Below are 27095 nucleotides of genomic sequence, written 5' to 3'. Positions count from 1 at the left end.
CCCAGTCTGCATCCTCGTGATGTCCTCTAGGCAAACTCCTGTTTGAAATGCCTTGGAGGCCATAGCTCCTCTCACGGAATGGGTTCTGAAGTGCAGGGCATCTATTCCTGCTTGAGTTAGGGTCCAACGCACCCAGCGTGCTAAAGTTGGAGCGGAAACTGCTTTGTGTGGTTTGCGTAGCTGCCCATTAGGAGAGGCCCTAAGCAGGGCTGTCATTTCTTTGGAAACTTTCAAGCATTTAACCAGGCAAAGCTTGGGCTGATCTCTAAAAGCTGGGTAAGAAATCACCCTGGAGTTGCATTTCATCCTCCTGTGCAAATGAAATACAATGCCATCAGGAGAGAAGGTCCTGCCTGCCAGATCAAGCGCTCTGAAGTCAGAGACAAAGAAGGGTAGTCAGTTTGCCGGATAGGGCCGTACGGGATAGTTCTTCGTTATGCGGCCATGACAGAAAATGATTCAGTACCTTATTAACGTGTAGTAAATGTATGGCTAGTCGGGTTTGCCTCTGATCCAGTTCTTGTGATTGGGGCCATGAAGATGATGTTGTCCAAATAAATTAAAATATATTATGTAAATGAGCAATGTACATCAGAGGACAGTCTACGGCACTCGCGATCATTGCCAATCCGTTGTAATTTGGAACGGAAATGCGCTGGCGAGCGCCAGGAAACAGAAGAAAGGACCAGAGAAAGCAGGAGGTCCCCCTGGTGGAACGCGGACAGCGCCGCATGGGTGCCTCAGCATCAACGGCTTCGCAAAGCCCTGTGAGGGATGCGTCGGGCACGGAAACAGGCACAGGTGTTGGGAAGGCTCCGCTCGTGCGGAGTGACAATCAGCTGAAAGCTGAACAGAAAAATCACAGCAAACGCTGTGCGAACGCAAATGCCTGAAAGCGTGTATTCTCCGACGCCAGCAGGAAGCAGCTGGCATCGGAGAATAAACTAAGAAATTTATTACGTATCTAACGCGGACCGTACAGCAGACAAGCTAAACGTTAGCTTGAGTAGAATACATTCTATACACTGATAATATAAATGCTGATATATACACTGATAATATATGCACTGATAATGATTTGCAATCAAATTTAAATAATCTAAACACTTCATAAACAGTGCTGAAAATGAATGTACGTATCTCTTGCTGTGAGCAGCAAAGAAAGAGGAAGTTACAGCATATTCAGGACTGTGTATGAGGGGACCGGCATAGCCATTGGAAGATTAAGGTCACATGTTAGTGACCTCCTAAGGAACCTTAACTAAGTCCCCTGGGAAATGGAGTTTCTTGTTGTTGTTTTTTCCACAGAGACTATATACATGGACTAATAATTATGTTATATTATATGTTTGAAGTGTACCTTCTTATGCATATCACCTGATGCGCACAGGTACACCAAAAATATCTTGCTGCTGAGCTTTCTTTATGTTGTTTAATTAAAGAAAGAGAAGCATAATGTGAGCCTCCGGTCTTGACATACAATTACCAGCACCGGTATTACCAGAGTTTCCACCACTTGGAATATCCTGATAATACCTGGATATCAGGTGGCAGAAACTGTAAGGTCAGTTTGCCGGTATCCCACCAGAATTACCGGCAGGATACCAGCAAAATCATAATGACCCCATTGAGTTCTCTCTATTACCACCAAAGAAATGTAGAACATAATGCCATATGAGTTTTTGTCAGGCAAGGTGGTCACCAAGAGTCAGTACCAGGGGTCACAAAATGATGGCCTATCTGATTTCAACTTTATATCTCTCTCTCAGCGAACCCCTATTTTAATTTTCCAACTTCCGCTCAAAAAAGCCTAATTTGATTTTCTGCTGCTTCTCAACTCAATCCGATTCATATTCTACCTCTCCCTCAAATAAAGTCTATAACCTAAAATGCTCTATTAACCTCTATTAATCTCCTTCCTCTCCCTCTAACAAGAATGATCCTGAAATGGAACCACATAATGCGCTATGTATAATATTTAGCTCAAATACATCCAACAAATTTTGCCAGAACCACTAACAGCTGCAGTTGCACCCAACATCCACATAGGTCCAATGAATGTTGCAGTCTCACATTCACCCATTCCACTAACCAGAAAAGTAAAGAATCAACCAGCTAAGACTCCTGGAAGGCATTGTATTAGATCCTAGAGACACAAGGGATGTCAAGAGATTGTATGCCCGGACCCAGAACAGTGACAGCAAGTGCATCACTTTGTTACATTTAGTGTACACTTATTATTTACTTTTTTTCACTGGCATTGCAGTGCTTATTTGTATATGTTTATTCATGACTCATCTTCCTGTGGTGAATGAAATTATGAAAATGTGATATATCTTAGTATTGAAAATATAATGTCTTAAAATCATGTCATACCATCTGCTCTTTAAACATTGAAATAGAAATACCAAATGCAAATAAATTATTATTTTATCTCCATGTACACCATATTTTGTCATATTCTATTCAGTAGGAATTCCCATATGATTAGAAATGTATTATTTATAGGATCAATATTTATAAAAAACACACGTTTAACAGACCCATTTGTATGCCTTAATGTAATGTGGTATGTGTTATGGTGCTTAACTTGTGCAGGAGATGAGCTGTCATTACTAATATATTTGTTGAACTCTTTTTATTAGTTATATAACCATAGCAAAAACAGAAAGGACAGCAATTCATTTCCAAATATCTCAGTGATAATCACAACATGAGAACAATACAGGCAGCCCCCTTGGCATTAGTGATCAGTCAATGGGCCTCCTTACGAGTTTGGAGATAGCCATGCCGTCATTACCAGCATGGCTACCTCCAAACTCGTGTCCAGGTCCCGAAAAAAGGGAATTACTGGGCCAATTCGACTTTTGCGGGCCCGGTAATTCCCATTTTCGGGACCCGGACCCGGTACGTTCCCATTCCCATTTCAGCCCCCATGGGCTCAATGGGAATGGGGAGGATGCTAACAATGGACCTGTTAATGACGGGTCCGTTATTAGCATCCTGGTCTGCTCACGGGTGCCGGTATGCACGTCTGGCCAGACCAGACGTGCATACCGCCACCGGCGAGCAAATTCGTAATGTGGCAGCCCGGTATGAACCGTGCCGGTACCTTACCGGCACCATTCATACCACGGCCGACAGGGTCGTAATGAGGCCCAATGTCCCTGGAGGGGTGGGAGAGCAATGACCACCAGATATTAGATATGCCACATAAGGACCCCAGGAATTCTTCAGTCTTGTGGAGAGATGCAGTGCATCACAATATTTAACCCTATGTTATGAACATCTGTTTTCCACTGAGTATACAAAGGAAGCTCTCTCCTACCCCACACCATGTAGACTGTTCTCCTCACCAGCCCCAGCTGAAGGCCCAGGAGGTCTCTCTCATGTACCCCAGCAGGCCTACCAGTGGAAAAGGGGTCCCATTCTCACTGATTATCTCACTGATTGTGTCAAAGACGTGAGCCCAAAAAATATAAACTCGAAGATAGTACTTTGACAAGTTTATAAATGTGGCTGGTAAAAAAACACATTGTAGACATGAGTCGGGCGCCCCAAGAAAAAACGTGCACAGGTCAGCCTGAGTGAAATAAAACTCATGCAAACATTTTAAATAAATCAACTTGAATCTGCTACTAATGGCTACGTTTTGCTTCTGAGCACAACAGTACCGCCAGATATCATCCGGGAGCAGGACACCAATGGAGTTGCCCATTTTTCACAGGAGTCATCAGCCCAGCCCACTGTAGTTTCTATCATCCTTGTATACAGCTTAGAAATCAATCTGCTGTTACCCTCAAAGCTGATCACACCATACAAGGCTGAAGCAGTTGGGGGCACCAAAGGAAAGGAAGGGGACCATTCACTCAGTGCTGTTCGTAAGCTGAAATATAAAAACGCAACACGCGCCGAGGTACCACCCATGCCTCTGAACTCTGCAATCGTTAGAAAATGCCCACTGGGGCAAATGTCCTGCCAGCATGAAATGTCTAGCTTAGCCATGCATTGAATAAAAAGCTTTTAGCTGGTCAACATGATCCCATGGACATGTATCACAGGCAGGAGGGGGGTGTGCAACGCTACCTGCCGTGACTTTCCCTCGATCCACCGCCAAGCCTTACATGTGGTTTTAACCATACTCATAGCCTTACTTACCTTTGTGCTGCGGAGAGGTCAGTATCACAGCTCTCAAGAGATATGGGGCCACCAGCGCTCTTTCAATCTGAACATGAAACCTTCTGGTAGCGGGTCGTACAAATATGCTAAGAATGATGCTTACGCAGCAACCCAAAAAGACTCAAAATCCAGGAGTGACAGCCCTTCCCTGCCCAAGTGCTGTCCCTGCCATATGAAACCTGTGACCAAAGCACTCAAATGCTTAAAAAAGGACTAGGGGACCTCTACAGGTACATACAAACATGTATACAGAAATCTAGGGAGGATAACCATTTTAATCAAGGATATTCACCCATATAGTGACAGCAGTAAATGTGTCCACCTCTCTAGTCTGGCTTCCAGATGCCCAAATCTCTTTGCATAGTTTTCTTGATATAATATCTCAAGGGAGTGCGCTATCATCACTACCAAATACCAACTGCTCACCTCGTGCCATTGAAAACCTAAGCCCTCATTGTATTTTACAATGCCTTCAGTCAAGTGGAACAGCGCTGATTTTGTGGGGTTAATGTTCAGCCCAGAGTAGCTCCCAAACTCTAAAACATTCACCATAACCATATCTAACATTGGCATGGTGTGCAGTCAAAATATTGAATCAACAATATCAAAAGTCATAATCTCGAAAACAATAATGTCGAGAAAAAAAAAGTCGAATTTTTTATTTTTTATTTATATATTTTTTTTGGGGTCCGGGAATAAAAAAAAACGGGTAAAACAATAAAAAAGAAAAAAACCAAAGGGAGTTTGGGGGGGATCCCCCCATTTCGAATAAAAAACGTAATGAATGACTTTCGACATAATGGTGGTCCAAAAACAGAAAATGGTCAGTGCATAGTTTTAATAGAAATTCATACAAGCGCTCTTTAGGTTCACAGTGGTATTTCATACATCCTCAATGTGTACTTTTTGTGGCCACATTTGTACATGCAGGTTACGGGTGTACCTACATAACATGTCTATGCATCACATACAGAAGTTAGCACGCCTGCATCTGACCACGTATCAACACAATTCTGTAACTCGTGAGCCTAGAGCCGCAGAAATGTACAGCCAGAATGAACCGAAAACAAACATTCCCAACCTACAGATACCTCAACATCAGACTCCCGCCCACTCTCATGTAATTCAGAAAATAAATCAAGACTCTCCTCTTCAAGGAGGATCTCCTTCACACCCTGCAAAATGCAACTAGGAGTACACCTAGCCAAGCCCACCCCAAACATTATCTCTCGCGAGCACCACCCCTTTTCACCCCCAGCGCCTCTCAGAACTGTTGTGTGTTCCCTGCGTAATGTAAATGCCAACTGTACCCTGCTATACCAGGTGACATGCCACAATAAAACGGATCAAACAAGGAATGTTCCTTGCAATGTGTCTGTAGCCGCTACCAATGTAAGGCACTCTCCTACTTCCTGTGGCTATGCTCAGGCTCTACAAGTACCAAAAACCGAAGACATACAATACATATAATGGTAATATATGCACACATGACCTCAAACTAAGCACAGTGCTCTGTACACTATTTCAACCCGATGACGCACTTGGAAATGGTAATTGCTATAGCGCTATTTTTATTACTTTTTTAAATTCTGAAACAACATCACTTTCTCACATGAACAGGGCGCTGCAATTACTAGAAGGCAATCTTCCCCCGAGCAGGAAGATATCAGAGCAAATTGCAAACTACCTTTCATCTGGAAAAACCGCAAAGAACACAAAAACGGAAGTAACTGTGGGCAGAATGCACAAGAAGAGCACACATGGATGGACAGAATGAAAGCAGGAGACCCCTGGGCTAAGCTTAACCTTCAATTGTCTCTTCTAATTAAAACACATGCAAACCTCACGAGAACCATATGACAGCGTTTGAGAAATGTGGCCTATTTTTTCTCTTGCCGTACATCGCGTATAAATACTTCTGAATATAGAGTACAAGCAAAGATCAATGAATGGAAAATATGACATATAAGACCCTCCCCAGCCCCTTTATAATGTACCAATCAGTTTAGACAGTGGAGGATCTTATGCTTCCATATGTTCCATACAAGCTTTATTCAGTTCAGATACAAGCACGTAACATTACATTTAATTAAATTCATTATGTAAAACATACAATTAGCATCAATTAGGAAAACACGTGGCCCACTAGCACATTCACTGTGACACTGTCACATATGCACAGCACCATCAAAACCCGAGGCTTACAAACTGGTTGTTATCTGCAATTTACTGGAGAAACCCCAAAACGTGTACTCTTTGCTAGCCGTCTTCAATGGCCAGACTTAACATAAGCTAAACACCCTTCACAGCCATGATCAATCCTTATAGGCAATCGTGGAATTTCACACATGGAGATTAGTAAACACCCGCTCTTGAACTCCAATCCTAAACAGGCTATTGAAATGTATTATCCTCATCTGGCTCAAATTCTGTCAAATTCTGTCTTTCCTCAACTGCGTGAACGCATTCCATTCCAGTTAAACATTTTGAAATATGGTTCAACCATATCATTTTGCAGCCTATTTCTTAAGACATTTAGCCATCAAAAATCTTATGGGTGAGCAACACAGAAGGATTGGCCCAAATGGCCACCCACAATTTCAAAGGAGCTATTTGTAATTCGGTTCTCATCGCCTCTATCCCTCTTTCCATGCAAAAAAATCTCATTTAGGGATGATGTACCGTCAACACATGCTTCAAGTGTACTCACATTAGCGTTAATTCCATGGCCCCACATACCTGCTACAGTTCTTAAATCACCTTGTTCTCGTTTTATGAACCTCAATACCCTGTCTCAGGCAGTGACATTTCAGGCACACATGTAAGGACAGAATCGTGGCACTAATGTGTGCGGTCAGACCTGTCACTTTTTTGATATTCCAGGCCGTAATATCCGTGAAATGTAGCCTTAAATCATCATTGAACTTGATAATTTCCAAATGCGCTGCTCCATTTAAATCAATACTCTATTTCTTGGGTTTTTCCAACACCCCCATGACTAAGGGTTTCATTCAGAGTGTGTTGATATATCTCCCGATAAAATGAAATGCAGAAATTACTGTTACTGAATATGTTAAGATGACATTCTCCAGCCGATTCAGATTTTACCCCCAGGCAAACAGTAATGGGAAACTTGTATGCCATAATCACCAGTAATACAACACTTGAAGCATAAAATACCGGAAACAAATCACTTACCTTTTCTGAGCGTGAAATGTGCATGAAAATTCCATCACTGGCAGTAATTTCTGCAATCACAATCCATTTCCTATCTGAACAATCTATAGGACCCCTGGTCCAGTCTTCCTCTTCCTTTCAAAGTGGTCTGACATCTCCTCTTCTCTTCTGGCCTCCACCTCCAAGATTCTCTTCTTCAGAGACTTCAATATTCACCTCAACTCTCCTGATGCATCCTCTCATCTCTTCCACAGCCTCTGTGACTCTCTTTCCCTACTTATTCTTCCTTCCGGTCTAATGCACTCAGCCTGACACACCTTGGATGCTCTCATCTCAGCAGAGATCCCCATATCTAACCCTCTCACTACCCCTCTCTCCGGGTCTGACCATGCTCTTCTGTCCTCTCACCTGGAACTTGGAACTCTTGCACCCCCCCCCCCCGGCTAAGCCTCTGCCCTCACTTCCAGTCTCCTTCTCCAACATCCGGCAATTGAAGGGAGTGCCAGTTGCTGCCTTTGATGCCACTTTAATTTCCCCTCCCACTCCTGCCACTGACCCTGACACAACCCTTGCTAACTTTCATCTCTCCATCTCAAAAAGCCTTGACATCCTTGACCCTGTCATTAGGATCCACATGAAGTCTGCCTTCAAGCGCAACACCTGGTATTACTCCGTCCTACCCTCTCTGAAGAGCAAGTGCAGAGCTGCTGAGCGGAAGTATGCGCCAAAGACAATGCAGACACTCCTTCCGCTCGAAGAAGAAGGCCTATATCCGAGCCTGCATCTCTGGGGCCACTGAAATCATGGCCGAACTGCTCAAAATCTGCAAGGGACTTGCCAATCTTATTGCAGTCTCCTCTGCCGTCGCTGACCATCTGCACTGCACTGGCCTCCCACTTCATAACCACAATTCAGGTGATCCTGTCCTCACTCTCCCCTACACCCCTCCCATCTCCCTCACCCACTCGGAGGCCTCCCTTGCTCGCCCTCCCTCCTGCTCTCCTCTTTCTAGCCCATACCACTGGATGAAGTCTCTAGACAAGTCCTCTCTATGAAATTCTCCTCAAAACAGGTGCTCCCCTGCTCCTCCAGAACTTTCAAGGACAACATTGCCTCCCTTGCCCCAGCCATCGCTGATTGCTGCAATCACTCCTTTGCCACTGGGCCCTTCCCACTTCCCCTTAAGAACTCCTTTGTGCATCCTCTCCTCAAAAAAGCCTTCTGTCGACCGCTCCTGCCCAGCTAACTAACACCCCATCTCCATTACCCCCTTCCTGGGTAAATTCTTGCAGAAACTGGTCATCTCCCAGCTGATTCACCACACTGCATCTGTTTGTTGTCCCCACAACCACCAGTCTGGCTTCAGAGCAGTTAGAGGCATGAAAATGGCAGTCCTTAACACTAGTGAAGACTTGCTCTCAAATCTTGATTCCAACGCTCCTTCCATTCTCATCTTTCCTCTGCCTTTGACACAAGCAATCATTCCACCCTTATAAATCTGTTCTGTGATGCCCTTGACGTCAGGGGCATGGCACCGGACTTGTTGACCTCCTTCCTCTCTGAACAACCATCCCAGGGTCGACTGGGCCCTTTTCTCTCCTCCATCACACTCTCCACCTGCGGCGTCCCTCAGAGCTCTATCCTCTCACCGTGGATCTTCTACATCTACCTTGACCCTCTGGCCCATTTGATCTCTGCCTTCTCTCCTTACTTTCAGTGTTATGCAGATGACACACAGCTCTCCTTTAAGCATCCCTCGATTGCCATCTCTTTTTCCTCTCTCATCCCTGACTGTACGGCTGCTATTCAGGCATTGTGCAAAGCTAACAATGTCTGCCTTAATGCCAGTAAAACTGAGATCCTTCTGATTGGGACCCAAGCTCCCTCCTTCCCTCCTACTTTCTTGCCACACTCCATGGGTCCCCTCCCCTCACCCTCTTATGAGGCAAAACACATTGGTGTCATTGTTGACTCTCCTCACATCTCAGACCTTGACAAGAAGGCCAACTTTCAGCTGTAATGCCTCAGAGAAATTCTCTCTTTCCTCACTTTCCCCCAGAAGCTCAATGTCTCCAGAGCTCGGGTTCCCTCTAGACTGGACTACTAGAACAGCCTCTTAAGCAATTTACCTACATTCTCCCGTTGCCCCCTTCAACTAATCCAGAATAGGACGGCAAGACTTATCCTTGGCCTCAAGCCCAGGGACCGGATCTCTGCAGCCCTAAAATCTCTCCACTAGCTACGGCATGTTGCAAGGATCAAGTTTAAAACCCTCTGCATCATACACATGGCTTTCTTGGGTATGGGACCCTGCTACATCAAACTCTATGGGCCTCATTACGAGTTTGGAGGTAGCCATGCCCTTAATAAGGGCATGGCTACCTCCAAACTCGTGTCCGAGTCCGGGTTCTCTGAATGGGGAATTACCGGGTCATTCTGACTTTGGAGGGCCCAGTATTTCCCCTTTCAGGGAACCCGGACCCGGACGATCCCCATTCCCATTTGAGCCCCCATAGGGCTCAATGGGAATGGGGAGCATGCTAACAATGGGCCCGTTAATGACGGGCCCGTTGTTAGCATGCTAGTTCCCTCGTGGGACCCGCAATGGACGTCTAGTCAGACCAGATGTCCAGAGTGGGTCACGCGAGGGAACCTCGTAATAGGGTGGAATGGGTTTAATGCCGCCGACACCTTTACCGGCGCCATTAAACCCATTCCGCCAAAGTCGTAATGAGGTCCTATCACCATATTTACCTCCCTCCAAGAGCCAATCGGTCTTCTAGCTCCAACTCTCTGCAGATAAGACATTTTTCCAAGCAGAGAATGGGGGATCGTTCTCTCTCTTCCGCTGGAGCATCCCTTTGGAATGGCCTCCCTGCCCCTCTTATTTCATCCAGATCTCCTTAAGTTCCCGGAAGCTTCTTAAGACCCTCATTTTCTCTTCTCCTTTCCCTCTCCCTACTCCTGCTAATGTTCCCCTCTGCTGCATTTTGACTTGCTGCCTGGTTCCTTCTGATTCATATAGGGCACCAGGCCCCCCTCATCCACTCTACCCCTCACACTGGTCTCCAACCATTCTTGCCCTTGCCCTTCCGGACTCCCTCCCCTTGTACTAGCCTGTCATGGCCTGCACCCCTACTGAGCCCGCCCAGCCCCATCCTCCTGCTTAGCTTGTGGACCTTCTTTCCCTGCTTCCCTGCATTCCCCTGGAACTTATCTTCCTGGCCTCCCCTTGCACTCGCCTAGCCCAGAGGCCACCTATCCCCTCACCCCCTGCTCATACTCTGACCTGCACTCCCCCCACCTTAGCATGATTGCATCCTGCTCTCACTGGCAAACACCCCCCCCCCACTCCCCTGCACTTCTTGTTAGTGCACTTGCACGACCCAAATCACAAAAGGCCTAGTAGGACCGTTTTTGTTATTCTTCTTCCTTGTCTACCGCTCCCCTTTTTTTGTCTTGTGGCATCTCGAAACACCATTTACTGTGTAGGCGCATTATAAATACCCAATAAATAAATAAATAAATAAAAACAAATTAATAAACAACCATAGGCTATCTGTGGCACACAGGACACTGAGGATGTTGAAGGTGAGAAGGAAGAAGGTGGGTGGCAAAGGAAGCCAAAGTTTAGCCTGCAGAAGTTAACGGTGATGGCAGTGAAGGATGCCAAAGAGGCGACATCACAAGCAAAACTGCACACAGGATGTTTGCTACACTGTGTCCAGGACCATGTGTCCAGGACCATGTGAGAGATGTGTCCATGTACCCCAGAGCATGAAGGGCTGTTACAAGCACTGGAATAACTTCAAGAGATATGTATGAGGTATCCTAGCAGAGCTTGGAAATTAATGCATGGCCAGGGTTGGTGTATCTGTTCCCGAGTCCTTCATCCATCCATGGGAGCAGAAGGCTGTTTCATTCATCGACATCATGGGAGTGATCTCCAGGGATGCAATCATTATAATTTTATTTAATGTGATACAGTTTTGAAAATAAAACTTTACACATAATAAAAAAAGATAGTTCTTAATATAAAAAACATAATATATACTTAAAATACATTTAGAACGAAAATACAGACTCCAAGAATTCAATTAAATTCAATTAAATTCAATTTGATTCAGAATTCCTGACAGAGTGCACGCACCGGTAATACAATGATAAAGCAATGAATTCAGCAAAGGTGCTTTTAACCATAGGTTCCAACCATTTAACAGTAACTCATAATGCAGAGGTCCATGCTGGGAATGTATATATACATGATTCATTAGGAAGAGGAAAACCATTAAGCGGTCCCAATACTAAGCGCAAGGTAGCAATGAGACAGAATACAATGTATATCATATGTATAATGTGACACAGCCCGAGCCTTAACGTTAATCCATAGTATACCTGGAGTAGATACTTTATGTCCTAATATTCCCAACACAAGAGCCTAATTAGTGATTTGCCGAAGCTCATTAGTTCACAAGTTATTAGTTTATACAGTTGCACTCCAGCACTTTTCCACTAAGTTCCATATTCTAACAGGGACATGGGCAGACTTAAATTATTGGTGTTAATGCATCAATTCCAGAATGCATAATCCTTAAATGTCTCTAGTTGGTTGACAAATCCACCTAAATGGATTCTATCGGTTACCCCCATACAAGGGCTTTCTGTTAGGACATGTTTCACTGTCTGAATCTGCTCTCTATTAGAGCATATCCGGCAGAAATGTTCCTATTTCACAACTGAACGCGCAACATCGACTACAGACCGAGCTGGCAAGTGGTTGCTTCTTAACAGGAGAATGAATCTTCTGAGACTGGGGGAAGGACAAAGATACATATAACATTGAGCTTTCTTGAACGTATAAAGTACATCTCACAGAAATGCATAACTTTTCAGTCAACCCAGATGTACAACGTTTTCATGCCAGTCCCAGAAATCAATACATTTCCCCAGGGAAAACCTCATGCTGGTATGGTCAGTCCCCCAAATGGGAGTCCACCCTATATCATAAAAAAGGGAATTCATGCTCTTCCTATGGAGCAATTTCTCCTGGTTTCTGAGTTCCTCTTCGCCCATGCTGATTAAGAGCAGATAAGAGGGTGAATTGAGCATCTTTACATATAATTGAGCTCTTTTTTTTTAGCACCAATGATTTCAATGAAAGGATGCCCAATTTTAACCTAATTATTGCCATAGGAACAGAGGTGAGAAGACCTAGTAGCTTCCTCCAAAACCTTCCCTTAATTACTTGTAGCCATTTCAGCTCAATCGTAATCAGGAATTCAAGCCCATATATCACAGTAGGTACCAGGCACTGCATATAAAGTTGACAGGCAACCCACAGTGAATACCCGCTTCTTTTTTTAGTGAATTGACACATTAAAGCAGTCAGCTGTGCCGCCTTCCTCCTGTGCATTTGGATAAAGGTGTTATAACCTCCACAAGAGTCAAATTCCAAACCAAGGTATTTATACTGGGGGTAAATGCGATCTCAGCAGCCCAAATCTATAGACGTAATCTGGCAATCTTTTTGGAGGAAAAAAGCATCAACAAGGTTTTATCCCGATTGCTGATCAGGACGTTGGTATCTGCATAGGCCCACAGTGCTTCTGCCGATCTCTGTAGATCACAAAACGTGTGATCAAGAATTGCTAAGTCGTCGGCATAAGCCAGCACTGTGCAATGGGTTGTGCCAATTTTGGGAGGACAATTCTGAAACCATGCAAAGGAGGCAGGGAGATCTGGTACAAATCAATCGTAAAGCAGAGGTGCTGTTACACATCCCTGCTTTACCCAACTATTCTGACTGATAAAATTTATCATCGTTCCCTCTGCATCGAGTCTAAGACGCAGAGTAGCATTCTTATGTAGCGATTTCAAGTAATAAACTATCCCAGAGGGACAAGCCATAGAGTATAATTTGTTCCATAGACGCTTCCTACACACTGTATAAAACACGGCTTTAAAATCAATGAATAATGCATACAGTGGCGGACTATTAGGACAAAGTGCTCTGGTGACCAACGTATCCAGTACTGGCAAATTGTGGGCTGTAGGATAGTCGGCCCTAAATCTGCTCTGGAATTGATCCGGTATTCCCTCTTTGTCAACCCAAGCCTGTAATTCCTGTAGGAGAAGTGAGGCAAAGAGTTTCTCAGAACAATCCATCATAGAAAGGAGCCTGTAATTTCTAGGCTCTGTCTTATTACACTTTTACAGCACCCAAACTGGGATTGCTGTTTGCCATGTACTGGGAATCTTCCCCTCTACAAGCACTTTATCAAAAAGAATTTCGAGCAGGCTGGAGCAAAAATGGGGGTTGTTCTTGAAACCACATTCGCCAGCCCATTCGGACCCGGAGCCCTAGATGATTTAAGATTCTAGATCATCAACTTTTACAGAGAAAGGAAGGCAGGCAGGCTTAGGATCAATCACTACTGGCTCTTGGGCACACTCAAGGGAATTGCATTTAATGAGGAATGACATCCAAGTATGAACACTAATAGGAGTAATAAGAAACTGCTGCATACTTCCCTTAGCCTCACCCAGAAGTGACCAGATATTACAAGTGTTCCCGCTACAAATTGTCATTAACGTTTGCTGCCATAAAATATCATTACAGGAGCGTCTCTACTGTTTGAGCCATGAATGATACTTATTTTTTAGCTTTAATGATACCTGGGAGAAAGATGCATATGATCGAGCAGATATCTTGGCTTTCCGATATCACCTCTTAATTTGCATTTAGCATCTCTAATTGCTTTTTCATAGGCATTTCCTGTCTGATGTTCTCTTAATGCCATTCTGAACATATATGGGACATAGAAGTAGAAAAAAAAGTTACCCACGTCACAATTTCCTCCAAAGACATTTCCTCAAACATTTTAAAGTTTCTGGTCGCCAGATGGCATGTGGCTCTTCCAGCATTAAGGATATTCCTCTCAGATCAGATTATTGGATTTGTTGAGTATGTAACCAAATTTTATCCCTCTATATCTACCACTGTATGTTTCATGGTACTTTTAGGTTGCAAAACAGGATTTGTAGCTATACCAACTCCTCCTGCCATATGAAAATTAAAGTCCCCACCAATCACAAGATGTTGATTTATTAGGCAGTTAGCCCAGTTACCAAATAGGTCATGCAACTCATCTTGAAGCTGTTCTCTCTGCACCGCCCCCAGTGGTTTATATACATTGACCAGAAGCAATTTCTCCCACTGATCTTTAACTGGGATAATTATCTCCAGAGCCAAAATACATTCTCCTGGGGTGGTTGCAATCTTACAAGACTTCAGTCTATTGGTCACCCTTGTAATAAGCCCAACAAAGGGTCTACCCATGGCGCCCTTTTTACCTAAGGATTGATGTACAGTGTACCCATTCACCACAATGAGCACAGTTAGCCAGGTTTCCTGGAGGAAAATGAACATATGGTTAGTGATATATGATAAAGAGGCTGTGCAAGACAAGAAATGAGTAAAAGCCTGAGTGTTCAACGACAATAATGAGCAATCTCATTGTTTATGTATAACTGCCGGTAACGATTCCGCAACTCACTTAAGCATAGATTATATAGCTGACATCTGGACTTCATTTTTCGCTGGGAGGACAGGCTTTCTTGAATTATTGTCCCCGTTACTGATCTTAATCACTAGAAGTAAGTCCACCTGTTCAGGATCTACATCAATCTCAACATTTACTGAAAATAGTGAGTCCAAGTATTTGCGTAGCAGTAGGGCCGTGGCTAAGTACTTACAATGGATTGCCATGACATTAGGGTTAGTCCCTTTCAGGGGTTCAAAAAACTCAATGGCCCTCATTACGACCCTGGCGGAAATCGAAAAACGATGGCGGAAATGCAATACCGCCATCGAATAGCGCTCGGTGCGATTACGACCCGTCACCGTAAAGTACGATGCCATTAGCGACACCGTAGCGAACGCCAACGCTAACTGCACCAAGTACGCGCACGCGCGCCATGCCAAACCGTAATTACCACCATGGCGCAACGGTACGCGAATTCCGACCGTAGCGGACATGTACCTAACGCCATCAAGCATGGCGGAAAGTACCATTCCGCCATGGTGAGAAGTACGGCATCGCGAATCAACCATAAACGGCCCTACTGAGTGCCTGTACACCACTCCCTGGCCACATTGCACAACTCCTCGTAGGTGCAATGAAGTCACACTATGCAACCAGTGAAATGAACAAGTCACCCATGCATGCCAACAAACAAATGAATCCAGGGGCTCCAAGCGCCTTGTGAGTGGGCATCCATATCTGCCATGGCACCATTGCCGCACTGATGCAGCACAGGCATTTAAAGGTCCAAGTACAGCAACATGACCAGAAAAATGAGACAAACAAAAACAGAATAGACATTTAATGCACCACAAAACCACCAAGGGCCATACAGCCATTAGGTCATGAACTCCTAAATACATTCCAGTATTGTGGGCTGCATCCGCAAGAAATGACCAGCTTCTGCTTGTGTGACGCCCTGTTCCTTCATGGTACACAGGGGCTACATCCACGTCCAAAAAGGCAACACGGAAGCGCCTAGAACCGCAGGGCCGTCCCATCAGGTAGGCACTAGTCCAGCAGAAAGGACGATATGTTGCTCCTAGCCACTAGCACTGCGTAAGGGCATGTGGCCCATTGGCGATCGTCCCATAAGATCGTAATGGTGCTCCACTGATTGACACGAAGCAGCAGGTGTCGGGAGTAAAAGCCATTTGCAGGAGTGGCGTACAGATGGCAGCGGCAAAAGGGGAGGAGATACCTGTCACCCAAATGAAATGAAAAAGAATAGTATGGGCATCAGAACTACAATTGTATAACTCACTTCAATGATCACACTAAATCTACAGCCATATGCATGCTAGCCCACTCAAAAGGAATATACCCACCCAAAAATCACTTGCGAATCACAACCATAAAAATCGAGGTGAAAACAGCATTACAAACGAGTGTTTGTGTGCATGCGTCTGTGAAGACAGAATCCATCAGATGGGATTAGTAACGTGCATAGACACAAGTGCCTGAAGGCGCGTCGAGACAGGGAGGGTTCAACAAGGGCAGAAAGACGATGGTCCCACTATGGCAGCTCTGCATGACATAGCGCAGGGGAGGTGGATAGATTCCAAAAAGCCCTGTACATGGCAAACTCTCCATCAAATCATCTGTCCATGCATCCATACATCATTCCCTCATCCCGGTATGAAAACGCCTGATTATTTACTCACATCACATTTGAAACTTCCATTGAGTCTGTGCGTAATGCAGTCTGCAAAATCCACTGTTCTCCAGCCCGGAATTCTAGTGTTGTGAAGCAACATGTATTTGGGAACGTCCTGCCTTTTTGTCCACTACGCTATTGCGCATCCCATACTATCCATATCAATCATAGCATACTCGCCATGGCCCCTGTCCCAAGGACATTAAACAATAGAACGTTATATTTGCAGTCAGACCTGTGGCCGTCTCCTCGCCGCTAGCTGAAAACCGAAAGCGCTGTACTTCGAATTCCTCATTTGCAACATCACGTCGAAAAGGCATCTGTGACCGCATGAAATCACAAATTCATCCATGTAGTGCGGCAGTGTGTGTAAATGGCAACTGGCTTCACTCACAAATGGGACGCCCCGCCCGTCGGTGAACCTCGGTACGGTGCTCGCCCAAAGGGGATTGCAGCTGGCACAGGTGGAATGAATCACCACAGGTGGAGGCCATACAGCCTGAAAACACATAAATTGCACACCCAACCCCCTCCCACAACCACACCCACTCCAAAATGCTACCGGCAGGACTAGCGATCTTGGCCCTGGGGGACCTGATAGCACTGCAAGTACTCCAACTTCAAGAAGAAGACGAACACCAACTACTACAACAACCGGCCGCACAGAGGAGACGCAGGAGGAGGAGGAGGGCAAGGCAGGGCCAGCAAGGCCCGCCAGCACAGCCACTACCACCACGCAGGCAGCCCGCAATCCCACGCCTCCGAGCACATCCGTTCAACCTCACGGATGAGCAGATCCACACCCTCTACCGTTTGGACCGGGACACCATAACCGCCATTGTGGACATGACACAGGCTGACCTTGTCTGCATGATAGATAGCCCAACCGCCATCCCACCCCTACTGAAGGTGGTGTCTGTACTCCACTTCCTGGCCACAGGCACCTACCAGCACACAGTCGGACAGTTGCATGGCATTTCACAGCCACTGTTCTCACGGACACTATTGCAAGTGCTCGATGCCCTCCTGAGGCACGCAGACGACTACATCTCTCTACCACGCTCGGAGCAGGAAATTACGAACACAAAAGTGGGATTCCATGCACTTGGCGGCATACCGGGTTGCATTGGTGCCATCGACTGCACCCATGTGGAACTGGTCGTCCCACATGCCATGGAGGCCCAGTACCGCAACCGAAAACAATTTCATTCTCTTAACGTACAAATGGTGTGTGACTCCAACAGGATCATTACACATTGTTGTGCCCGATTTCCTGGATCAACCCATGATTCTATGGTCTTGAGGAACTCTACAATACCACGCTACATGGAGCGACACGCAGGGAACAGATCCTGGCTACTCGGTGAGTCTCATTCCATGCATGATAATGTGGGGTATGTGATGCGGCAATGACCTGGCAGGAAGGGGGGGGTGCGTACGTAGCAATGTCATTCCACAAACATCCTTTATTGTCCACATACAGGTGATGCCGGGTATCCACTGAAGAGATGGCTCCTTACACCACTCCGGAACCCACAGAACCAGCATGAGGAGGACTACAACCATGCCCACTCACGTACCCGTGTAGTCATAGAACAGGCATTCGGCCTACTGAAGACTCGTTTCCGCTGCCTCAGCAGGTCTGGCGGGGCACTCCTGTACCGCCATGAGAAGGTTGCAAAGATGGTCATGGCATGTGTCATGCTACACAACATGTGCGTACGTAGAAATGTGCCCATGCCCCCTGACGCAGAACTGCAAGCACCTGAAGATGGTCATGATGAGGGTGGGGATGTGGCAGCACCTCAAGGAGTCCGCGAGGCACAGGAGGGCCGTGAAATTCGTCAGATTATCATAGATTCATGCTTCTAGCACTCACGCCTGGTGGCTGATACATGGACACGGGACTTGTGGCACTGTGTGTGTCTGGAACATGCACAATATGGACTGTACGCCTATAAAGGCCTCGTACACAAAGATCAATGTCCACACATCTCATTGGATGATTGTGAAATGTTTATAGCATATGTGAAATTATGTTACACACCCCATCGACCCGCCACCCAAGTAAGCCCAACACACCCCCTCCACCCTCCTACCACCCCCCCGAACACCAGTGTCCGCAGATGCTCATTGTCAGTGGGCAGACGCTATTGCAAGCCCCCTCTCCGGGTATCAGGGGCACCCCTGCCTGTGGAGCGCAGGTTCCTCCCAGATCTACGTTGGGGGCTGCCCTGGACGGAACTTGCAACGGATGATGTCTCTGCCTGCTCACGTCCATGCATGTCCCTAAGGGTTTGTGAGAGCTCAGTGAGCACACGGCGCACAGCGGCAAGTTCAGCACATACGTCTTTGGACGTCGCATGCAGTTCCCCCCTCAGGCTCTCGGTGCTTCTCTCCATTTGTACTCTCAGGCTCTCGGTGCTTCTCTCCATTTCTGCCCTAAGCGTCTCAGTTGATGTTTCTATGGCTGCCTTAGTACCCCCACATTCATCAGCATGGTCCTTGAGGAGCGTGGCCAGTTGCTGCTGTTGCACGATCACCTGGTCGAGGGACTGTTGCCTCTGCTGTGCCATGGCCATTTGCGGTGGTGTCAAAGAGGGGCTGGTCACCTCATGTTGCCTTGCCACAGGGCTTGTGGGGGATGGCCAGTCATCGTCTTGTGGGTGCCCCTGCGTGGTATCCTCATGGTGTACGGGATGAAACAAACAGGGGGATTGAGACAGGTCATGGATGGATCTTACTTCGACATCCCCGTCTTCTGTGTCGGAGCATGCTGCCATTAATGGGGTGTCACCTATGGTGCTGCTGCCACCAGAGGCAGTGCCTTCTGTGGCATCCATTGGGGGGACCTGTGGTGGTGCTGTTGTGGGCATGCTGGCTGCTGGGGTGCCTGTTGATGTTCCTTCCTGTGTGCTGCCACTTGATTTGTGCTGCTGCCGTGTCTTGATGCGTGCAGCTGAGGTGGAGGGTCTTTGGCCGTTGGTCTTGGCCCTCTTTGCAGGTGTGCTGGTAGGGGTGTCCTGAAGCTCGTCGTTTGAATCGGACCCTGTGGTGGAGTAAAGGAGGGCGAGCGTTATTTATGGGTCTGTGGAAATTGGAATGGCAATGTATCACATGCATTGGGGTGGTACCTGAGGGTGATTTGGGTCGGTGCCTTGGAGGTGGTTTCATTTTTGTGTGGATTGAGGATGCAGTTGTTTTGCAGCCTGCAGTTAGGGTGTGCCTGCTGCACGTGTAGAGGGTGTTTTTAGGGTTTTTAATTATTTATGTATTTAATGTGAGTTTTAAAGTGCGCTGTCAGGCCAATGTATGTGGACGTTCTCCTGGACATGTGTTACTGTTGCACTATGTGGACACATGGTACTTCACATGATTGGACATTGTGGATTTGGCATTGTATTAGTTGGCCCACCTACCTGATTCTTCGGATGTCTGCACTCCTTTCTCCATCCCTCCGACTCCCTCTATACTCTCCATTCCAATGGTGGAGGCACAGATTTCTTCCCAGGGGGTCAACTTGATGGGTGATTCCGATCCTCCCCCGGTAGCTGTGGCAATGTTGCGATTGGCGGATAGTATGCTCCGTACGCGTATCCGCAGGTCGTCCAATCGCTTTCTGCATTGCAGTGGGTTGCGGGGTGCGGTCCCCACCGCACTTACCCGCTGTGCCACCAGGGCCCATATGGCCTTCTTGTTCGCAAGTGCCGTCCTGGTCATTTGCGTGGAGAAGACGACGGCAGCATTCTCCTGGAGGGTCTCTGTAAGCACGGTGAGTTCCTCACGGGAGAAGTGGACCTGCCGCTTGCGGTCGCACGCTTTTTTCGCTACTTTTCCCATTTCTATTGCTTTCACTGGGGTGGATGACGGGTTGGGATGTGTCTCAGGGTAGTATTTTTAATGGTTGTGTTGGGATTCTGATTTTATAGGTGTACGGCGTGCTGTTTCCCGTTCCGGGCCCATGTTTTTACTTCCGTTTCCGTATGTTTACGGTCACCGTACTTTCCGGTTGCCGCTCATTACGGTGACCGCTAAGATGGGTGGCGGAATTGCACCTAGGGCGCCGTACGACGGCGGTGAGGCGCGTTTTGGGGACATTTCCGCCATCGCGGACTTTGCACTTCCGCCATGGCGTTGTGCTCGTGCCCGATGGGTTGGAATTGGCCGCACTTTGCTCCGTCGTGCGATGGCGGAAACGCTATTTACGCTATGGCGGTCAGGTCAGTCACTTTCCGCCAGGGTCGTAATGAGGGCCAATGTCCTCGGTAAGTAAGAAACGTAATTGGGGAATTGAGTTGTAAGTAACTTCAATCCGGCACACACCCAAGTCAAAGCTCAGCATGTTGTGCACAACTGAAATACTTATTTATTTTTGTCTAAAAGTTCTTTATTCTGAACGATATACCACTCATATCACGCATTTCTCCTGGAACCCCTCCCCGGTCACACTGAATCAGGAATCAGGCTGGTTTGCAAAGGTAAATTGGCTTTCCAGATTGTCTTTAGAATGGACTAGACAAAAACACCAAATATGGGCAAAATTGCTGAAATGGTTATAAATTCCTATGGGAGCCACTTTGGATAATTGCACACAAGCACACGCAATGATTCGGTCAAGAGAAAACAATTGAGATCTTAAGGTCCAGGTCGGAAGCAGTTAAAAGCTATTTTACACGTGTGAAATCCCAAATTGATAGCTATGGATGTTGGCTACAAGTAGGAGTTGAAATTTCGTTTCTATCACAAAAACTGAGGGAGTTATGGAGGTTTTAGTAAAGGTTGTTTTTGTAGAATAGGCGCCAGAATTAAAGGAGAGTTCCGGGACTTTTTTTTTATTGTCCCTACGGGTCGGCCATGTGTTTGTAAGCATAAATCGGTAGATCGTAGGAAACTTTCCTATGGACCTTACCCGACTTTTCGCCCCTTATCGCACTCGAAATCAGCCTCCATTTTGTGATAATCCTATCATTCCGCCGCATCGACCTGGCTCACCTGCCTTTGCGGCACTAAATCAAATCCCCCGCCCCTGAGCCTGACATCAGCAGACGCGTACTGCCCATTTCAAGCACGTCTCGTGTCAACAATCGCTGCGCCTCAGCTATTGACGTGTTGCCATGGAAATGGCAGGACGCCTCTTTCCCCAATAAGTATAAACAGACCGTTTCACAACATACAGCAGCAGATTTTCGATTCCATTCCTCTCTCTGTGTTACTTTGAGTATTCTGTGACTCGTTTCAGTGCTCTGGTCAGCTACCTTCGCCGCTTGTAGCCCGTGTGAACAGATACCAGTACCACCGCTATAAATTATTTTACTATCTTTACCGCACAATGGCCACAATAATGCCGTATATGTACGAGCCCGAGTACACCGAGGAAGAACTACTGGAAAGGCAAGCACGCGAAAACGATGGGGATTCGGACGGCAGTTGGGAGGACCAGTCAACGGATGAAGAGCCTGGACCATGTCGCATGGACGGCGTCTCCACCTGGTGCACGTGCAATCGGTGCGAGCTAATGCCAACTGAAGAGGAGAACTGCTGCTGCCGTGAAAATTCCGGGTGCTTGGCCTACATTTCGGAAAGCGAGCAAAGTCAGCAGGAAGGCGAGCAAAGTCCGCAATGCATCACCGAGCTGCCAGAGTTCAGGGAAGCCTGCCTCTCACGGACAGTGTTGAGGATGATGATGGTGCTTATGCACGAACTTCGTGGCACTGTTCGTCCGCGTAATCCGAGTAACGAGTAAGTATACTCTGTTTGTGATGTCAGTGATGCCACCACTATTTCATGGTCGTCTCCCACATATAAAATTACATTTACATATCATTGGAACGCATGTAAATTGGTTCCATATAGTGCATTTTCTAGATATAATTTTTTTCTAAGGAAAATGACATGTGTTACCTGAATCGACATTGATAAGAAAGTTTGGTCAGTTTAATACAGTTTGCATCTTTTTTTTTCACAGGTGGTACAGGCTGGTGGCCTATCGTTGCTTCACTTGGTGGCTTCACGGGAGGCTCGGACACCGCGTTCGGAGAGTAATACCTGCCTGTGCGGTACTTGCCATTAGACAACATTTCCCCAGTGACAGTGGACAATACCGCGGATTTTCCCTCGATGTGCTGCAACCTCAACTTTACAATGTGTAATGTTTATTATTTATGTTTAATTAAAATCTAAAATAAAGCCCAACATATATTTTAACAATGGTTGTTTTGATTTTTTAAATGAATCTAGTGTATATTCTCCTGGGAGGGTGAGGTATTTATAAACTCACCCCCCTGCCTTCCATGTAGTAGATCCTGCAGCCATCCTCTTACATTCAGTTAGATGGCCTCTCCTTGGTGAGGCCCTGCGGCAAACGGGTCTTGTCTGCACGACCACCGCCCCGATCCACCCCCCGCCCTATCAAAGGCAGTTCGCACCGGGGTACTTGCGCTGCTGGCAAGTGGAGCTGTCAGGGAGCGATAAAGGCCAAGAGGTGCCAAAGACCATGTACACTTCAAAGTGGTCTATAGAGCATGGGTTTGTTGTTCCCATGTCTACCTCCAGACCCCGTGTCTCCTGCCAAGCATCCCCCTCACGCTGGACGGCCCCCTGCAATCCACATAAGTGTGTCTCCATTCACGAGTCTTCCTGTGTCTTGTCTGCACGACCACCGCCCCGATCCACCCCCCGCCCTATCAAAGGCAGTTCGCACCGGGGTACTTGCGCTGCTGGCAAGTGGAGCTGTCAGGGAGCGATAAAGGCCAAGAGGTGCCAAAGACCATGTACACTTCAAAGTGGTCTATAGAGCATGGGTTTGTTGTTCCCATGTCTACCTCCAGACCCCGTGTCTCCTGCCAAGCATCCCCCTCACGCTGGACGGCCCCCTGCAATCCACATAAGTGTGTCTCCATTCACGAGTCTTCCTGTGTCTTGTCTGCACGACCACCGCCCCGATCCACCCCCCGCCCTATCAAAGGCAGTTCGCACCGGGGTACTTGCGCTGCTGGCAAGTGGAGCTGTCAGGGAGCGATAAAGGCCAAGAGGTGCCAAAGACCATGTACACTTCAAAGTGGTCTATAGAGCATGGGTTTGTTGTTCCCATGTCTACCTCCAGACCCCGTGTCTCCTGCCAAGCATCCCCCTCACGCTGGACGGCCCCCTGCAATCCACATAATGCCACGACATATACACGTCATTCATTCACAAACACACCCCTGGTTCGAATTCTTTATAACCCACTTCATATTTCTAATGAGAACTTCTTTGCGCTTTGCTAGTCAACCCGTGAAGGTGCTGGTTATCTGCTCTTCGTCTCTGTGAACTTCCGTGACCACTTTGAGCAAACTCGTCAGTTTGCAACCTGTGAACTGCTCCCTGTTCTACGACAAGAAACTACTCTGATCCCTGCATCTAACTGTTTGTTCGTCAAGGTAAGTCCATGTACCATAATCATTTTGCGTCCAATTTTTTAATTTATATCTATTTGCTAGTAGTCATCAAATTGCATCCATGTTTTCTTTTCGTTCACGACAGTACATGCAAGGAACTAGTCACATGTTCTGAGTTTAGTCAAATTACTTTTTCTATTTTTTGAAAGTTATTGAAATACTTATCCGCATGTGAATAACGTGTATAGTTCCAAGAACCAAAACGGACCTTGCATTGAACCTTTTATGTGTCATTTACTGTTTTAACACATTGGTATTCATAGAGAATTGTTGATCTTTACTTTTCAGAACTTTCCATAATGCCTGCCTGTTCCATTGGCGGTTGCCCTTCGAAGACCCATAACAAATCTGAAGGTACTATAATGCATGTTTTCCCTAAGACAATAGATCAGATAAGAGAATGGGTCCGATATTGCGGATATCCAGCCTCTGAGATAGAAAGTAGAGTCCTAGAAGTCTTTGCGGACAAGAGGGGTGATCGATACCGCATCTGCAGCAGGCACTTTAGCCCAGACATGTACTCCACATCATTGCTAATAAAGAAGAAAACACCGCGAGCGAGGCGAAAATTGCTCTCAACCGCTATTCCCACTCTATTCGTCCACATCCCTCCACTGGTGAGTCAAGTTTACGTATTTATCTCTCGGCCTTGCGGTAGTGTGTAGCATTAGCTAACAATAATTTCCCCATTTATGTATCCACTCAATATGAAGGCGGAAGATTCTCCATCCGTGTCGTTATTGCAGTCATCAGCCACTTCAAGCGCCTATCGGGTAATCTTACTTAGCTATTCTGACACTGACTTGTTTTAGGCATGTAAATCAATAGTTTTAATTGATCGTGTAATTATTTTACCTAATGGTACACCCTTGTACTCGTCCTCTAGTCTTTGTTTTCAGTTATAATTATTGTTATCCAAAATAATGCAAGTACTGTCTTTCAGGGAGATGCTGAGGAGTCCAACGCATTGACGACAACCGTAGATGTCACTCAGATGCTCGAGGTACGTTTCCGGACAGTTCCATCGATGGAGATCATCAGATCTTGCATTCTTGTAGCGTGATTGTTACACACAATGTTTCTTTCGTTTTTAGCCATTGATATGTCCTTCTGTCGTCGCCCTCCTATTTGTCTTCTTTTTTCAATATTGTGTTCATTACTAATGAAAGTCCTATGTTTCAGGGAGTCGATGGAGCATTAGTCCAAGTAGAAGGGGGAGCATGCAGTTACGGGTCGGCGCAACAGCTTGCAGAAGTGTGCACCGCAGTTACATCGTCCCTTGATGTTCTTATGCATTTCGAGGTATGGATACTGACAGTTCGATCAAGCGAAATCATATGACGTGATTACATCCGCTATACTTCCTTCTTTATTAACGCAAGTACTATGTTTCAGGGAGATGACGGAGCTTCTTCTACAAGAACATCACCCCTAGTAGTTGATGCAGATCTCTGGGTGGTGACACTTCCAACGATCGAGCAAATCGAATCATATTTACATATCCATTATTTATTTTAGACAACTGATCATTTGTGCAGGTCTATTTAGATGAGCCGTTGACGCCTGCTCAAAGTTTATGTTCTTTTTAACAAAATAGAAAAGCATACTAATGCAATTACTGTGTTTCAGGGAGTTGCTGAAGCGTCATCTTCAATAATATCATCAATGGAAGTCTATGCGGAGCCCGAGGTATGGATCTTGACAGTTCAATCTAACTAGATCAACAATGCGTGAACTATTGTCGTTTGAATGTTCTACACAATGCGTTCATTCGTGTTTTGCTATTGAGATGTACGTATGGGTATTGGTCCCCAAGTACATTTTGTGTTTTCAATATTATTATACATACTAATGAAAGTTCTATGTTTCAGGGAGTCGATGGAGCCTCAGTGAGTGATGGATGTGCTTATCATGAAAATATAGTCGTTGCAGCGCGAGAGGAAGTGGAGACATGCACACACGAGTCGGAGCAACAGCGTCCAGATGTTGAAGTTCGAGGCAAGAAAGTTTCAAAGAAAAGAAAGCAAAAGAAGGTTAGTGTCCTGTTCACTATATTATGTTGTCTTTCACTGTCAATAGTTCAATACTGTAAGTTGTGTTTAAACTGAACATCCCTTTTCTAATCTGTCCTCTAGTTGCGAGTGGGTGTAAGAACTAGATCTACACAGACAGTGAAGCGAACGAGAGATGTTGCTTGTCAAACCTTTTGGCAGGGACTTGAGACTGGAGATGCATCGTGCCAATGGGAAGAATATGAAGTGATTGACAACGGAGCTATACCACCACCAGCCATTGATAGTGAATGTCCTCCTGGTAGTTTGGATGCAGTCGGAGATCAATTCACAGAATCCACACCCGCAAAAAATAAGAGCGCGCGAAAGTTGAAGACATTGTTTTTTTCTCCCATCTCCGGACAAGGAACAGATGTTGCAATGGAAGAGATTGACGTGGACGACAATGAAACACCATCAATATCACTCAGCATAGCGGAAGACGATATCAGAGATTGTACCTTTCATGCGAGTGACATGTCCTCAACGTTACAGGCCGAACCAGCTGGGATGCAGAGTGACAGTATAAGGAAAGAGGCCAAATTCATTGTATTCGATAGCTGTTTGATGGATATTATTATGATGATGAAATGTGGGCATTCGGTTGGTGGGGAAGTATGTGGGGAGCCATTGATTAATGTGACTCGTGCAATTCGAGGCACTAACCTTAAAATACATGCCACCTGTACACAATATCATCCGTTCGCATGGTCTGCACAACCCATGCTGGGGCAACTGCCAGCAGGCAATCTACTTTGTGCAGCGGCCGCACTTTTTAGTGGTTCAAGTTTTAAAAAGTTACAGTATTTCTTTCAGTTTGTGGGAATCCATTTCATTGCGAAAAGTCAGTTCTACAAATACCAAACCGATTATCTATTTCCAGCCATCAGCGAAGCTTGGAGAATGGAAAAAATGTCAATGGAAAGTACATTCGCGGGCAAACGCTTCAGGCTAGCCGGTGATGGACAGTGCGACAGCCCAGGATTTTCAGCCAAGTACTGCACCTACCACT

The sequence above is a fragment of the Ambystoma mexicanum genome, chromosome 6q (genome assembly GCF_040938575.1).
Source record: "Ambystoma mexicanum isolate Mex_15411 chromosome 6q, UKY_AmexF1_1, whole genome shotgun sequence".
Classification (NCBI taxonomy): domain Eukaryota; kingdom Metazoa; phylum Chordata; class Amphibia; order Caudata; family Ambystomatidae; genus Ambystoma; species Ambystoma mexicanum.
This window is presented reverse-complemented; position numbering follows the sequence as displayed.